The 17,715-nt window shown below is 39.4% G+C and overlaps 1 long non-coding RNA gene across 2 annotated transcripts; it reads left to right on the forward strand.

The window, feature by feature from the left end:
- The first annotated feature begins 3,654 nt into the window (after positions 1–3,654).
- On the forward strand, positions 3,655–15,460 carry LOC142600103 (uncharacterized). 2 transcript variants are annotated; one of them, XR_012833558.1, is made up of 4 exons: positions 3,655–3,690; positions 8,046–8,237; positions 9,118–9,209; positions 15,403–15,460. It is a non-coding gene; the product is annotated as an uncharacterized LOC142600103 (long non-coding RNA). The 2 variants fall into 2 exon arrangements; XR_012833557.1 differs by lacking the exon at positions 3,655–3,690 and having other exon boundaries at positions 7,733–8,237.
- The last annotated feature ends 2,255 nt before the right edge of the window (positions 15,461–17,715 follow it).

Genomic DNA, 17,715 nt, shown 5'->3' on the forward strand with positions numbered 1-17,715 from the left:
ACATTATGTGTATCCACAGCTCAGAATAGTCTGTATGTGGGTACCTGGGCCAGTCACTAGCAATACACAGAACAGAGAGTGAAGCCCTTTTCTACCAAACTTAAAGTCTTCTGATTTCCCAGGCTGCATCTGTTATTGTGACTGGTTCTTTTTCAAGTGAAAATTCCATTATGGACTGATAATTCTTTACCAATAACACTAATACTGGAGTATTCCAGGAAAAAAATTCAGTGAGGTTTTAAAAACAACTCTTACCAGTGTTACCACTCAAATGGCAATAAAAACTTTCCGAACAGAAATGCAGTTTAGAAAGCCAACATTGGTTTATTCAGCGCTGGGTGCATGGGGGATCTCTCCTCCTAACACGCACACCTAGCCTTTAATTCCTTATACATTTATACCCTTAGGTTGCAAAATCATTACAAAATTACATTTACATCACATAGTTACCTTATTTTGATTGGTAAAAAGTTTTCTCACTTGGATATAAAGCTATATGCTGAGAGAAATTCAAAGAGCATGGCCAGTGAGGGGTGGTCATACCTCGAAGGCGGGTAGCTTTCAGAATGGAGGTGTGTTTTGGTATTATAACTAGATTATAATGAACAAAGTTCAGTCAAAGGACATGATTTTGACAGAAAACGAAATATTACTTGTACCCACTGCCAGCTACGTGCTTTATCTGTTCTATCGTCCATGTCAGGCTGGGGCTATACAATGGATGTAATTGGCAGCCACAAATTGGTTAGCAACACCAAACAAAACACAATCACCCAACCATCGCCATACCATTCTGCTCAGAATGTTCCCTTCCCATCACCATGATTATCCATTCGGTTACACCAGCAATTTATAATAGGAAAAAAATTGAGAAGTTTCTGACCACCCTAGTGACAATTTGCAAATACAAGTAGTATCCTCTGGGAAACAGAAGATGTGAAGATCAATCTGTATATGCAGATAGTGGATTATGGTTTTTTTTTACTCATACAGACCTGGAGTGGACCTCCTGGATCATGAAATCCAGTTCCCAAGCATGCATGTGAAAGCACAATCTAATGAGGTTCACTGTGTAGATCTGAGGCCCATTCACAAAAGTGAACAGAAGGCTCTATGTTCCAGCATCAAACCCTTCATAGGAAAATGGGTGAGAACTAAGAATTCAGATAAAACATGAAATCTCACTTCAACATTGAGTACCAGATATAACTCAGCTCTTAACTGACTTCATTTTTGTTGGTTGCATTTTTTTAGTGGTGCGGATAGGCCTACAAGTGCATTATAAGTTAAATACATTCTTGAATTTCTATCATCATTCACTTTGCATAAGTTTTATTATTGCCTAAAGTGTACCTTTTGAAAAATCTAATTGGTGTAAAGATTCACTAATAATTTATCATAACAATGCGCCATCTCCATGCAATCTCACTGCAATTTTTCCCCAAGGTAACTTAGTACTATACCTACATAAAAACACAATCTACAACTGAAGAAACTGCTGATTTTTGTATGGGTTTTGTATTTCAGACTAGCCTTGCACTCTTTATGTATTTACCCAGAAGTTTATTTTACCTGCTGATGGTGTTCTTCCCTACATCTCTAACATTAGAAGACTAATCGCATTAGATACAATGCATGCACTCTCTTCTACTTCGTCATTATTCTGCTGGCAGATAACAGTGAACAATAGCTGAGGGATCCTCAAAGGCTTCCATTAAGTGCTGATCAAATGCTGGCATCGTTTTTCACATAGACAAGTGTATTTGTGGTAAATAAGAAATAGAAGTAACATAAGTTGAATATGGATAAACTGGAAATATTCCCTGATATGATCAAACACAGCTGCCTTTAAAAGGAAATGATGCAGGCCTTATCAGCCTTGATTCTGAGATGGAGGAGCAATTTTCATCTGCCTATCTCGGGAAGTTCATTAACCTTACCATAGGGTTATGCACACAAGTCCCCATGGTCAGACTTGAAAGGGCATGGATAACCAACCTCTTGAAATATGTACGCTAATGTGTATGTAATGAAATACGTACACATCTGTTGCCATGCTGGCTGCATCGTCGCTATCATCTTTGAAAGCCATCACGGCACACTTCATAGTCGCTGCCCGACTTCAGCACACTGGTCGGTGCTCGGTTTTACGCGTGGACTCCTCCTGCTCAAGCACTTCAGGAGCTTTGGAGAATGAGAGTTGAACAGAATGTCCCTCATTAAACAGTGACTTTAAGGGCAAGCAGTACCTTTAGGCACCAATGGAACAAGGTTTACTGATAGTCTGTTTAAAAGACTGACAAATTGCTCACAGGGATTAAAAAGCAAAACCAAGAAGAAAATAAAAGTGAGTATAGCAGAAGAAACATGGATTACTTTCAGATTATTAAACTTCACAAAATAAAATACACAGGTCCTGACTGCTCTGCATTTGGAACACAGGATAAATGTATTTAAAAAGTAAGGGGCAATGACGCAGAACAAAATTGAGCTCTTTTGGGCTCCCATCATGTGAAATGGTCCCAGTGCTCCAATCGCACTTGAAAGACTCAGAGCTTTCCTTTTCTCCAGAACATCTGGGACAGGCACATTGGTTTAAGAAACACATCATTATTGCCAATTTTAGTTGAAACGTGTTTTGTTTCCAACCGCCATTAGTAAGTGGAAGGGAGTGGGTTCACAGAAAACAAGTTTGTGATGGAAAATTGAAAGGAAGTAATTTTGGAGGGGCAGGAAAGAGGAAGACAATTCATGAAGAGTACTCCAGGAATAGCTTCACACAAGATGCCTTCTTGAGATTAATGAATTTGTTGTACATGCCCATAATTATTTCCATTCGCATGGAACGGGTCCAGCTGCTTTCAGCATACAAAAATGAGAAGCAGAAGGAAGCAGAAGAGGAAACAACCATATTTTTGTTATGTCCAACAGTTAAAATCACTGGATAGCAAATAAATTATGCTAAGCGCAATTAAACACAGAATTAACAGTAATCATTTGTAACATAACACAACAAGACAGCTGAGATAAATGAGAAGGGGCTTGCATTACATCATATTGAGAAACTGAATGATACGTTGCCAAGATACATGTTTACAGAAATATCAACCTGAGGTCAAATAACTGATTGGCTTCTAGTGGTACATGTATTCATCTACGCCTTGTTTGTGGCTGTTTCTAATACCTTCCCCTGGTTTTGTGTGTGCTAGAAAAACTCCTACTCTTGAAATAACTACTATTTTAGTGTTACTAGGGGCAGGAATGCTAGTGCAAATCCATACTTGGGGGCTGATGTTTAGTTATTACTGAGTGGGTTAGACTTGCCCTGTGCCAGGTAAGAGATGGCACGGTGACAAACAGCAGCTGCCACTCAGCTTTAGATGACGCTGATCTTTAGAATGCTGCTAGTGACAGCAAAACAAGAGGGAAATATTTCCCCAAAGTAAATTCAGTCAGGGCATGCCTGCACAGTACCTTGTGGACAGGTGCAAGCTTGGTCCGCGTGTGCTCCAGGGCATTGTGCAAACAACTCTAATCGAAGAGCCACGTGTCCCCATTAAAGAAGTCCACGGGCTGGTCTTGGCTCCTCAACAGGTCTTAAAAGCTTGGGCCCGTGATGACAGTAATACAGGCAACTCGGCTTTGGGCAGCTTGAAGTGCAAGCACAGCAAACGCACGTAAGCCTGAAAGGTACCATTTAGGCTTTCTCAAAGTTGCAGCTATATTAGCTTGCTATGGTTCAGGTGCTTGCACTTGTTAAAAAAAAATCTCCTTCTTCTGTTGCTATAACAACTCTCTTGCCTCTCTATTTAGCTATAGCGTTGGCCCAGACTTTAGTCTTGTTATTTCTTTTATTGCATTCTGTGCTGTCTTTCAAAGATATTTTCGCTTGCCACAGTGGAAAAGCAAACTATCACCTTTCATTGGACAATCTTAAGCCTCAGGCTCCTCATGGAAGAGGACCAGAGCATGCCCCAGCTCCTTTGGAAGAACTGGTCCCAGGTTTCCATTGTATGGTGGGGATGATTTCCCAAAAAACTACAGAGCTGAGTTACTGCTGCAGCTTGCATCCCAATCTAGAAGCTGAGGAGTACTCCTGGGAGCTAGAATAAGTAGACATAGAGTCTGCACACCTAACATGCCGAAAAGATTATATGGATAACCTCTAACATTAATGTGTTTAAAAGCTAGCCAGAGTGATACTTTTGCTTTGCCTTCTTAAGTTGCAGTCATTCCTGCTGAATGCAAGAAAAAAAGACACCAGCTTTCAGGACAAAGCTCTTGAACATGATCATGCTGCAGGCAATCCCTGAGGATGTAATAGAGTATCTCTGGGCAAGGAGGAGACAGGGAATCTGAGACAAATTATGTCCACACCAGGCCCACTGCCGGCAGCCTGTGGGACGTTCCTCTCAGGGTGAAACAGCACGCAGAGGAACCACCTTCCAGGTTTACTGCTTCATTAAGTCTCCACCAAGGAGCTGTTGTTCCTGTAGCAAATAGAAGCACTCTTCAGGCTCTGGCTTTCAGCAGTGTTTTATTTTCTGTGTCAGAGACACAGAAGTATGTTCTTTATTTCAAAACACACCTATGCCACAGGCTTTCCATAATATTTGGAGAACGGGCCAAATTTAAAAATTGATTTCTAGCTCCTGAAATGAAGACAGGCAGAAAATTTCCATAATAGATGAGCGGATGAAACAGCAGATCTGGAGGACATGGACAGGTGGGGCCACAATGTAATTGCTTCCTTAAGGATGTGGATTTGGCCCTCGCCTGTAGATTTCACTGGAAATCTGGTTCAAAATAAGGAAGCCTAAATCCATTTGGTTTCTCCTTGCTCTCTCTTCTCCTAAAGAGTAGCTGACAGGTGGAGACTAAGCCAAGAGAACACAGTCCCTGCATTAACCATTAATGGAGACAAATGGCAGGTGTAGATGTCAACTGCAATTTTTCATTCCCTGCTGATAGCAGAAGGTTCCACTGAGCAATGCCAAAATGTTAGGGTAGAAAATGCATTCATGGCTCCCCCAGTCCTTTTGTGACTTTTTAAAAAGCTTTTTGTTTTCAAAAAGTGATTTCTTTCTGGTACGTCCATTACTCCACGTAGCTTTGTCACAGTTGATCTTCATTAAAACTGAAGACACTATAAAAGAAGGCACAATTTTATAGTAAAGGTAATTGTTCTGTAGTCTGATCCATTGCAAGTGCCAGCATGCAAAATAATGTCATGCACTCACACATGCTGTGTAGAGTTCAACATTGCTGTTTGTGTCAATGTATTTTCCAGTTTGTTTTGATTTAGGAATTACAGAGAAATCATCTTCTGCTAGAGGCATTTTTCTACAAAACAGACATGAGCAGAGCCACAGCCAGAATTGACACTTCACGCAGAGGAGAGCCTGGAAATCTTTTAGAGTTTAGCATGAAGACGGGACCGGTGTGTTACTTCATTGACTTCTTCAAGAGCATGCTTTGCTGGAATGATCTTTTTTATTTTTATTTATGTTTTTGTGAGTCAATATGATTTCACTTCTGTGGAATAAAGGGGACCCTGAAGTTGCAGGCATTTCTGCCTCAACTCTCAAATGGGGCATCGCATTAATAGTCTCTACAACTGTGTGACTCTGAAAAGGTTGCTGCAATGCTCCAATTCTATATGTTGACCAATCTCCTAATGAAGGGAAGACAGAGCAATTTAAGACCACTTAAGTTCTCTCAATAGTTGTCTTTTGGCATTATTAACTCCTTCTGCATGAAAGCCTCAGTTATGATTTCCCTCTGCTGTAAGTTTGTCTGCCTGAAACCCACTGACTGTCATTCTAAAATGGCTGATTAGCAGAGTATCTGCTCTAAATCAACAACCAGTAATGGAAGGCATGTGCTCGTTTAATGGGTATTGTTTGCCTGGAGTATGTCTGTCCATTTAGTAGCTGATAGTAAAACGCAATGTTCAACGGGCTGAGACATTTCACAGTGAAATGTACTTGCTGAGAGGCTGTGAGAGCGGGGGAGCCAGGGGGAGGTATTATGCCCTTAATGAGTTTAATAGAGGCAGTCACGTTTAGGAGATAGCACCTGATCTGTCAAAAGTTATATTAGTCTTTCCAAAGGGAGTAGATGCTCAGTAATCATTTCCTGGAAAAAAAGGGCTAGATTCTTTCTTTATTGGATTAGTGTATACTTAATGGGGAAGGAAAGGAGAGGCAGATTTGAACGTAAGTGAAAACCCAAGAGACTCCAAGAAACTAGATACAAAGTCTAATGCAATTGACTTGGAAGGTCCTGCATCCACTGGTACTCATGAGCACACAGGAAAATAATGCCTTCCAGAGCATTTGAGCCAAAAAGCAGAGTGAAAAGGTTGGCTAATACAGAAGAGGACTTTTTTGTTTGGTTTTAGTGTGAACAGATTAGCAGAACAACTTCCTCTTTACTCCATATGTATCTTTTGTCAATATTTTAAATGATGCTTTCTATTCTGGACATTGTAAACAAACTCCAGTTTGCATCCATCTGAGCTTGACCTGAGTTAAGGGTGAGTCCTGGGCACTTGTTTAACATCAAGGCACTCCTCATAGCATTATGATGATCCCTTAAATGGGAATACCTGAACGCTAGTAAGCAAACAGTTTCTTGAGGGCCTCCAAGGGGTAACAAGCTGTGCCTCCTTGGAAACTGTGCAGGTTGCTCTTTGCGCAGATATTACCATATTCTTGTTGAGGGTAGAGAGAAGGACAAATAATGAGTATTCTAATAGAGCTCTACCAAAGGTTATTATTAACAGATCATGTGCAATGACTGTGAAGAAGGAATGTCAGGGAAATGATGTTGATTCTTCATCCAGCTTTGCTTTTAGTAAATTCACTGGGCCTGCAGCCTAACACTTTAACTCTTTCAGCTCTACTGTTGAGAAAACTTTGGTCAGGCAAGGAATACTATCGCTGTGGATGCTATAGGCAACATTAAGATAAAAATAACATAAGTTTGGCAGAAAATTTGTCACAGATGCGTACCATGTAGAAATGACACAAATGTTGTTAGTAAACAGCATTATCTCAGCTTCTGAGAAGCAATTACACCCACATACATATCTGCTTTTAAAGTCCATAGACGTTTAAGAATGAGCTTCTTATAAGCCTCGAGTTGAAGAAGTAAGTATGTGTGAGAAGGAGGAAGGAAAAGAGACAGTTGTTCTCATGAGAGATAAACTTGGATTATGATAGGAGTGAAAAAGGACTAAGATCTTCAATACCATTGTCTCCTTTTTGTAAAAATAAATATTCATAATTCGGTTAATACATTATAATTTTTTATTTTGTGATTTAATTTATAGTTATAATTTAATTATATTTTTATAATTTAATTTATAATTAAGCTAATTAAGCAATGATGTAGGCCAGGATTTTATGATGGCATCTTGCTCTTGATTAACACAATTTCAATTTATCTCAAACTGTAGCTACCTATGCGAAAAGATTAATTTAGCTCTAGCATTGATGTAGTAGATTGACCTGACCAAATTAAACTCATACTGGAAAGATATAGTTCCCTATGTATGTTTGGTGAGTGAGGACAGCTTTGTATCCAGTCTGAATAATAATAATTGCATCTTGCCTGCAGACAGCTCATTGTCTCCAAGGCATTGCAGATTTGAAATTTTCTGCTTTGTTCATCAGAATTCAGAATGGTTACCAAGTATCCACCCAAGACTTACAGATACAGTTTGTAAATGACAGGTCAATTAAGAAGGCAGCATGAATTCCTAGAAACGCTGAAGAACAAGAGGTAGACAGAATACATTACAAAGAAATTGTGAAAGTGACTTAATTTTTGAAACAGAAAATCAGAACAGAGGACAAAGAAACTGCAGAAAAATGAAGATGGAGCTATACTGCCCTCATTAAATATTTACCTCCTACTGGAGATGAAAACCTGTCAAATTAAAAAAAAAAAAAAAAAAAGAAAGAAATTCAAATCCAGGAAAAAAAATGTATAAGTTGGTAGCAGCATCTAAAAGTTAAGCATCTTCTGATTCTGTGCAGGGAGAAAGGATTTATTAAGTTACTGTGATGGAACCATAAGAAAATAGAAAGCACAGAGCTGTAAAGAATCTGTGGAACAGCTTGAAAGAAACAGCACAGATGGATCTAGAGATCACTTGCATCCAGATGACAGCTTCAGAAAAAGGTGGTACACTGGCTGTAGAAATCGGCTGTTGTCCTCCCATCACAGAGGTATGCATCATTACTATCACTTTTTTTTTCATTACTGGTACCAAAAGAGGCAAAAAGTAATTCACTTACTGGGTTCAGACTGGGCCAGAGAAAAAGATCATCCAGACTCAAGCAATTTAAGCTGAGTGAAGTATTTCTGGCAAATAAAACCTTCCAAAATATGCAGTTTTGAGCAGACCAAAACATTGCACGGGTTTAACTAAATTACAAAGAATATTTTCCAACCGGGGGGGGGGGGGGGGAAGGAGATAATTAAAAATCATTGTTTTGAATGAAGTGCTATGGCTGATAATTTTGTGTTTAGAAATAAGATTTTTCAAATTTGTTACTGAGGTCAAAAATGTTTTTTGAAAATAGGATAAACAACATAGACCTTAGAACTTTAATATAGAGCAAAGCATTTTGTTTCTAGTCAAACAATGTGTTTGGACTTGTTTTAATAATTCAACCTCACCTTTTTTTTGCATTTCCAAACCAAATTTAGTTGTGAAATACTGTGATTTAAGAGAACCAAATCAAAACAAACTGGATTGAGCTTCAGAGTCATAGCCCTTGTATAGCTCCAAGCCTGAGTGAGAAAAGGCAGACTACTGAGTTTCAACAGCCCATGGGAAGACCCTGCAAGCAGAATTAAGGAAATTGCTTATGTACCTCTCCAAAACCAAAGTACAGGGATGACCCTTAGCATACAGCAGTGCTGTCTGCACCTTCATCAGCCGGAGGAGGGAACCAGTGCCTTCAGAGTTGGTGAAGTTCTGCCACTGCCTTGAATAGCAAACAACTTACCCGATACACACGGTGAGGACACCTGCTATGCAAGTCCAACACTAACATAGCATTAAGTAAAGTAAAAAGATGTTTGAACTTGTTTGTCCTGTAGCGTCAAGAGTGATCCAAAGCTACAGATCAAGACTTGGCAGGTAGATCTGGCAAGAACTCGTGGGCAGGCACTGCAGCATCTCATATGCCATGGTTTGGCATATGAGAAATACAGGTTTGTCATTTTTCAATTTTCAGTCTGTAAAATGTAAACAAAAACACTTGAGTTTTATCAAAATAACATGCAGTCTTGATTTCAAGGCACTCCAAGGCACTACATTAACCACAGAAGGCACTACAATAATCACAGGCACTATAATAACCATATAAATATCAAGACATGAGTAAATATAAAGGTATCAAGTTGGCCAGAGTGTGCCTTTTCTGCTTCATGAAAGAAAAGAAATCCTTTTAACCTGGGCACAACTAGTGGACTGTTGAATTATTAACCCATATGAGTGTGCCAAAGTGATTCAGTTCATTATTAAGGTTTCTATCCTTGCAAAATTGTATAAAATATTTCAATAAAATAATTTTGTATTTTCAATCTACCTTATTAAAGAATAGGTCATAACAGTAGTTATGTAGTAATGAAAGAATAATCAGGTATGCTCACAAAAAATCTGGAATAAAGGAACAAGAAATGCTCCGTGTGTGGCATTCTTATCACAAGCCCAGTTTCCCAAGGAACAGAACAGTAAGAGCCTGATTGAAAATGTTTGCAAATCTAGTGTGAAATATCTCTACCAGCGTCAGTTATACCATCTATACACAGTAATCCTGTTCAATTAAAGTATCCCAATCTCTTATTTAGGAATATAAACTTTGAATAAATAGTCCTATTTCTGGCAAAAGGCAGACCAAGAATAGTATACTTTTGCAATAAATAAAAATAATAACACAATAAAAACACTCAAAGCAATGCAACAACTTTGAGATGGTTTAATTAAACTGGATACAATTGGGATTAATTTGTTCCCTGTCATCAGCTCAGGTAGGAGCTCTAAAGACAGACAATATGTCAGACCTAATTGTGCCTTATTTAATGTGAAAATGGCAATAGACTCTCTAGGGGTCACCAGAGTAGGAAACCAACCTTTTAATTACTTCAGTAGTCTTGTTTCACCACTGCTTGGGGAAATACCCTACCACTGTGCCTTGGCTGTTGTCTCGGTATAACACCTGTCCCACGTGGCAGTGACAGAACCACACTGAAACATCTGCCCTTAGAGTTTTATGCATCCCTCTGAAACACGCCACATTGGCTGCTGTCAAAGAGAAGATGTTAGTTTAAGGTGACTACACCTTCTTGAATAATAGTACAGGCCAAGAAGATTCCTAGGGAGAGGAAAAGTAGTAAGGGAATTGTCATCCCATCTTCCTGAAAGCTCACTCCTGAAGGAGTGCTGGTGAGGAAAAGGTATCCAGATCTTTCAGTAATGGGCACCCAACCATAATGTCACATGCTTGAGATCATTCTTCTGATGTCACAGGCATAGGGTGCCATGGCTTAGTTTCTCCCACTGTTCACTGCATGTATGGGGACAGAAAAGATGCTGCCACCGTAGCAATGGGGCTTCTGGAAGGGAGAAGAACCCAGGTCTCACCTGAGCAGCAAGAAGGTCCTATTTATTGGCATTTCTCCAGGCTTAAGGAGTCAAGATTAGTGGGAGGCAAGGAAAACAGATGCAGAGTGAGAATGAGAGAACCTAGCAGAATGAGAAAACGCCAGGTTTGTTGCGTATGGCTGCAACTACAAGATGATTTCAGGAGGTTGAGGATTCCTTATTCTTATCAAGCATTATTTCCAGAGCAGGGAGAGCATGCCAGGACATGTCACATCTGGGGCAGTGATGTGTGCTCTAGGACTATCCTGCCCACTTGTGATGTACTGACACACTGTAGTATATCGACTCAGGTTTTAAGAACATATGGGGATTTCAGAGATGAGTCAATAGGAGCTAAGTATAGACTTCAGGACTTGAACACACCAGCAGCAGCACTTAGGTACAGCTATCTCGCAGATGAAAGGGAGACGTCAATAGACTTACCAAGAGTAAATCCTGTTTAACAAGATACATTACACTATCTGCTGTAGCGCAGACAAAAGCAAACATACATCTGACCTAAAAGATCCTTTCCAATCTCAAAAGTTCATCCTGTGGGACTCAGCAGGGCACCCACAGAGGACTAGAACTGCTGAACGAAATATTTCTGAGATTCAGCTCTGTGATAGACTCTTGACACAAACATAATATCCTCGCTTTTCACAACCATGCCACCTCTGATCTCTCAGTCCTGATCTTTAAAGAAGATCTCTAAAACGCCTTCCAAAGACAAGCCTGGAGCTAACATTTTAAACTCTGCTAGTCACTAAAAAGCAGGGATAGAGATATTGATTTCATGGCTCAGTATAATTTCCTTTCCCCTCTACAAACTTTTCCATGTTCCATGGGCTATAAATTATTTTTTTCTTTCTTCCTTCCCCTTAGAGACATAACTGCCTTATCAACTTTCTTTACACACACTAACTACCTTTTCATTCAGAGGTAGTTTACCTGGTACATACCTGGGCAATTGCTTTCGTTTTGTGTTTAGCTCTGAAGTCTGCTTATTCTGTTTCAGACCTCAGCAAGGCTAGTGTGTCTGAAAATTTGTCTACCTTTCCCAATTATGCCAGATGATTAAATAAAAGACAATATTTCAATGTGCACATCTGTTTTTACCTCTTGTTTTTAGAATAATGTTGCTAAAACAACACAACAACAGAGCCAGATTTTCTTTATAAATATTTCTGAAGCTGGCAGGTTAAGAGAACACAGTAAGTAAAGCACACCAAGTTAAATAAAGTATGAGACATGATGAGACCCTACTCAACTAAACAGCACAATATAGCAGTGGAATTGTAAATAATCAATATGAAGAGTACTCACCTAAACATTTTTATTTTTTTTAACCCCCCAAAAGCACCAGAAGATTCTGGTAACAATTTGCTGTCTCGGGCAGCTTCATACTAAAGTGAAAAAGTGATAGCACTGTCATCCTAGAGAGCACTGTCCAACAGACTGCACTTAGACCAAAAGGAGAGCTATCTTCTAAACATCATGTATAGATAGTGTATCCTGTGGTTGCTCCACCTGCTGATTCAGGAAAGCAAGGCTCTAGTCTAGGCTCTGTGTCACATTGGCCAATGTCTTGTGATTGTCTTGGAAGCTTCGGGGCAGCCTAAAAGACATTCGATGTTAAAGAAATTCAATCTAACCCCTATGTGAGGAAGAGCTCCTACAGGCTCTCCCTTGGTTGGACTCAGCAAAAAAGTCAAAGCCTATCTCAATTATTGTAAGGCAATGCTAGCTGAGGACAAGGTGCCCAAGATATGGACCACAAACTGAGAATACCACCTCAATGCCAAAGACAGCCATGATGTGAGGGATCACTGCTCCCTGGTACTTTGCCAGTAGGACCAGCTTGTTAGGCTAGACATTCCCCTCTTTACTGACCTAATAGGAACAAGAATGATGAAAACAGGTAAGATATTAGAAATAAATTCAGAAGTTTAGTAGCATTGCAAAAATAATCAGTTTGTAAGCTCTCTGCATTTTTTTTTTCAGAACACTGGTACTTATTTTTCCTTTTAGTACTTTTTTTCGACTAATCAGTAATAAAAAATTATTCCATATAACTTCACCAGCATTAATAGCTTCACTATAGCCCTCATGAACATTTGCTGTATTTTTGATCTTTCAAAACAACTGAACATTTATAAATAAAATACAAACAGAAAATAGGAGAATAATATATAATAATTCCATAAATTTTGTTTTGATGGACAGTATACTTTCATACATAGGACAATTCCAATTTACCACATGAAAAATAACACAGATATAACACATTGTGACATGGTTGTGATAAAATAAAGCTTTGAGCCAGCCTTCATAATATTTCCAGAGTTCAAAGCGTTAGAACTACCAGTGGGAGACATTTCCTCATTTAAATTTGTTAGATGCTCTAGGTTCATCCTTTGCTGCAAGAATTATTTTTGCTGTGTCATTTTTTTTTTTTGTATCCTTCAGAAGTTATTCACAGAAAGTGAACACCAGAAGCAACAGCTGTGTCAAATTAAATCTTATGAATACAGAAAGCTAGGTTTAATACTACCTGGCCAGCACAGACAAATTGGAAACTAAAAAAAAAAATGTTTAGCACTGTGTTTTACTATCAGACAAATATTTATTTTTAAAGACAGCAGTTACTGATGGACACTATTTACTCTTTTTCTTTAAAAAAAAAAAAAAAATCCTTTGAAATCCATAAACTTAAGTAAAAAATTACATCCTCTGACTATAAGCTATTATTACTTTATTTTTCAAGTTAGTAAAAAAAGAGATACTGCATATAAAGTTGGGGGGGGGTTTGTTATTTTTTTTGGTTGTGGTTTTTTTTTAAAATGATATTACTATGGTCTTTATTACTCATTTATATATCCCTAAAGAGAGTCAGTGGGGGGCCTAATTGCCAGAGTTGTTGGCCTTCCTATCAGGGAACAATTTAAAAGAACAAGAAAACGGACAATAAGATCTAGCACTCTCAAAACCTATCTGTTAGTGCTTTCAGAAGGTGCCATTTACAACCAAAAAAACAAGCAGGGCTTTGGAAATCCATGGCTATGAATCCATATCACAGAACCTCTTGGGCTCATGGACTACACAAGAAAAAAGTAAGAATCATTACTTTTCCTCCCCACCACTTGTGGTGTAAGTAAAAGGCCAGGTGTTTTATTATTATGAGTGCAATATTAATTTGCAAAGAAGCAAAGACTCGCCTCTGCCATTGCCTCAGTGTTACAGCCAGTGACCAAGAGGCTGGTTTGCACGATGCTCGCCTGTCCCCTGTGCCACCTGACAGCAGTTCCCCGCAAGCCAAAGCATAGGAGTTAACTACAAATATCCGAATTCATAAAAAAGTCTTATTCCTTGAAAAAATTAAATATGCTAAATTTAGTTTTAAAGTTCATTAAGAAACTTTATCCAAGGACTTTTGGGCCCTGAAAAGATCCTACAATCCCAGGAACATCTAGGAAATGAGCTGGAGGTACAACTTCTTTAAATATCAAGGTACAATCAGAAGTGACTGCGAGTCTACACACCAGCACGTGCCTACTTACCCTTGTCAGGTCATCCTCTCCAAATGACAAAGTTTGTAACTTATTTGTTATCTGTCACACATTTTACTTGACTTATTCATCTACTTATCATTCATTACATGAAGGAAGCAAACTGCGGGGAATAATCTCTTTACTTAGCATACTAGATGTCAGCTGAAAATAACCCTTGTCTGTCCATCCATTAGTACTGCAGGAGTGAGACGCATAATTGATCTGACTTTTCTTTCACATTGTTGAAAAATAGAAAATAACCCTGCTGACATCAACAAACTATTCAACTTCTCAGACTTTAATGACAGACACTGATGCAGCTGTCGTCTTTCTTGCGCATGATGGCCTAAAACGAACCCAAATTTTAAAACAAAACAAGAGTCAAAATCACACGGTAGCACAGATAGGAAGGTTGGTCACAGCCATGCAAACCCAGATACACAATTTTGGCACAACTCCACCAAAAATGTTAGATAATTGAGACTACAGGCTTACTACCTGTAAACTGAATGTAACACTCTTGCTTTCTGCTGACAGCTCTGAGAAAAAAAAATACTCCCTTAGTGGCAAGTGATCAGACTCAGCTGAATGTATTGCATTACTTTTACAAAAGAAACTCAACTCCTTCTCCATCTCCTGGCTTGGTGGGTAACCATGGAGAGCATGTGCAGAGGAGAGAAGAGGAACAGCTCTGGAAAGTGGTCCGCTGTCCCGACACCAGTGGCTCCAGTATGCAGGGCCAGGCAATGTGGTGGCTGAGCAGATTTCAGTGTCCAGCATTTTACTTTCCCCCTTGCCAGTATTCAGTGCCTCCCTAGCACAGACCAAGAGCAGGAGTCTGTATCAAACCAAGCTTGGAGATTAAAGTGATTGCACAGGCACACAACTGGGTTTTAATATCAAGTTGCCACCACTAACACACGCACACAACCTCACTGCCCTAAAGGGAAGACATCCAGTTAAATCAGCAGATGCTGTTAGCCCTTTCAGAAAACCCTTCCTAGTATCACTCCAATGAAAGAACTGTGCATTTCCAGAACAGGGAGCAATATAAAATCTAAAACAATCATCAAGGTTGTATCTACTACTGAGGCTGCAAGGATAGGACCTCAGATCGCATCCGTAAAAGCACTATAACCTTAGGGTTTGCTTCTCCTAACCTCTTTGACCCTCTTTTTGTCTCCACAGTCTCTGCCAGTTTGCCCAGGGATGAAGCCTCCAGCAACAAAATTCCACGCAGCTCTTTCACGGCCACAGTCACGTGTTGATATTTTACATGGAGGTAAGTAGGTCAGGACACGGCTTCTAAAAGCTTCTTCCCAAGCCTGACCTGTCAGTCAGCAGCTTCAGTACAAGAGCTAAGTTCTGTTCTTCCACAGGGCGAGCCAGGCACCGAAAAAAAAAAAAGAAAAGATACTTAAATCTGCCCACAGAAGTCCCAAAGTTAAGGCAGGTGGCAGCTCTGATCTACGGCAACAGAAGAGAAGGCCAATAGCACATTAAGTGAGAAAAGTAAACCAGCAGAACAAAACAGAGATGATAAATAAGAAGACTAACTACTTTTTTTTTTTTTTTTTTTTTCTGGGTCAATATACAGGAGTCGTCTTTATTAAGTGAATTTAGTATGGTCACTCAGCTTCTTGTGTTGGCTTCTGCATGATTTACATCCAAAAGTAATCCAAAGGTGTGTGTTTGTGATCCAGGAGCAGAAGCTTTCATACATAGATCATTATCTGTTCTTAGAGGCAGACATCCTAGCATACTCTTTTAAACCTATTTTTCCCTCCCTGAGAGCTTTTCTAAGACTGGGAGAACAACCAATGAACACCCACACTGTGCTTTTATTTCAAGATTGTCTTTGACCCCCTAAACTGTGTAAAAATCTTGGATGGATACCATCAGCCTTCACTAAGCACAAATGAAAATTACTTCATTTACCTGGCATTATACAGGGCAAAGTGACCTCTTGCACACCTTGACACCTCAGAAGGCTGTGAGGATCTGACTGCAATGAGAAGGAAAGTAGAACTTGTGCCCACTTTGGCCAGAGCTTATAAGCATTTATCTAACACCTAAGAACAATTGACACAAAACTAGGCAGGTGATAAGGAGGGCTGGGCTGGTTTGGGGACTGTAAAGAAACACAGGACTGTCTATTCCCAGAAGCAATTGTTTAACTTCATTTAAAAAAGGAAAAGATGAAGATACAGCAACCATAATGTATGTCAGACCCACAATATTACATATGCAGTAACTTTAAGCACAAAGGAACATATTTTTCTAGTGTGTATATGCATACACATATATATACATGTCTGTGTATATATATATTTTTATATATCCCATATATATACACACACACATGCATATGTAGGCTTGAGGCAGGGAATAAGCAAAAGGGGCTAGCAATGTTCACATATGAGGAAAAAATCTGATTAGAATTAACTAAAAGCTGCTGGAATGATGGGAAGATTAAAATGAATGGCTTGCACATGCTACAGAATTAAAGGGAAGAGTCTTGGTCTTTTACCTGTTACAACATATTCATTACTTTTAACTCCCTGCCACGATGAGGAGGTTATTTTTGCAGTTGCCATGCTCTGTTGTGTGCCAGGGAGTGTGCAATGCAACCTCCCCCCTGCCGCCCTTTGGCATCCCTTGGCTCTTGAAACGTGTCAAGGAAACACATTCCAGCTTCTGGGATGCCCAAATTCATCGCTGAGATCACTGACACCCTGATGGGTTCTTTGCAACTCTAATTTATTTGAATCTATTGTTTTGAAGAAAATAGGGGGCCCTTGTGCCTGGTAGGCTTTATTCTAGAATGCTTAAAAATGCCAAGCAAGTTAATCTCAGCAAAGCAGTGAGGTTAGGCTGGAAACAGTTACACACACAAAAAAGGGCGAGAAGTAAGTACTAGGCTGTGCTTAACTTCTGCCTGCTACCAGTTCTTAGGGAGCTGTGGCATGCTGCAGGCAGCCGAGGCTGGCGCCACAGAGGCGTCTATGAGATACAGACCTCCATATCAGAACAGGGTCAGCCTAAAGGCACCTTTTCTCCAACAACATCTGACTATGACAGAATATCAACAGATATAAATTAATTTTCAAGCACATTCTCCTTACTTTTTTCCATTATTTAATTTTAGGGGAATATAATACCAATCGTGATGAGCCTCATCTGTGAATATTAAAAAAGAAATATTTTTCAGGCCCATCTATGGGTTACACAAAGACTTGACATACTGATTTCTCACGCTACAGTGGAGAGAGAACTGAACTGGAATTTGCCTGACTTTCCCTGTCTCAGGCCCATGATTTCATTGTTGCATTTTTCATAGCTTGATTGCAATTTATAAATATGTCAGAGAAACCATTATCGTTAAGATGCTATGTTTCCACAGAGACCACACACTTAAAAATAAACCAACAATACATATTACTAAGTTGGCGCACGGTATGTCCATTTTCCAATGCAATTTTTCAAGTTGGGGACCACCAT

Source organism: Balearica regulorum, chromosome 1, assembly GCF_011004875.1.
Source record: "Balearica regulorum gibbericeps isolate bBalReg1 chromosome 1, bBalReg1.pri, whole genome shotgun sequence".
NCBI lineage: Eukaryota > Metazoa > Chordata > Aves > Gruiformes > Gruidae > Balearica > Balearica regulorum.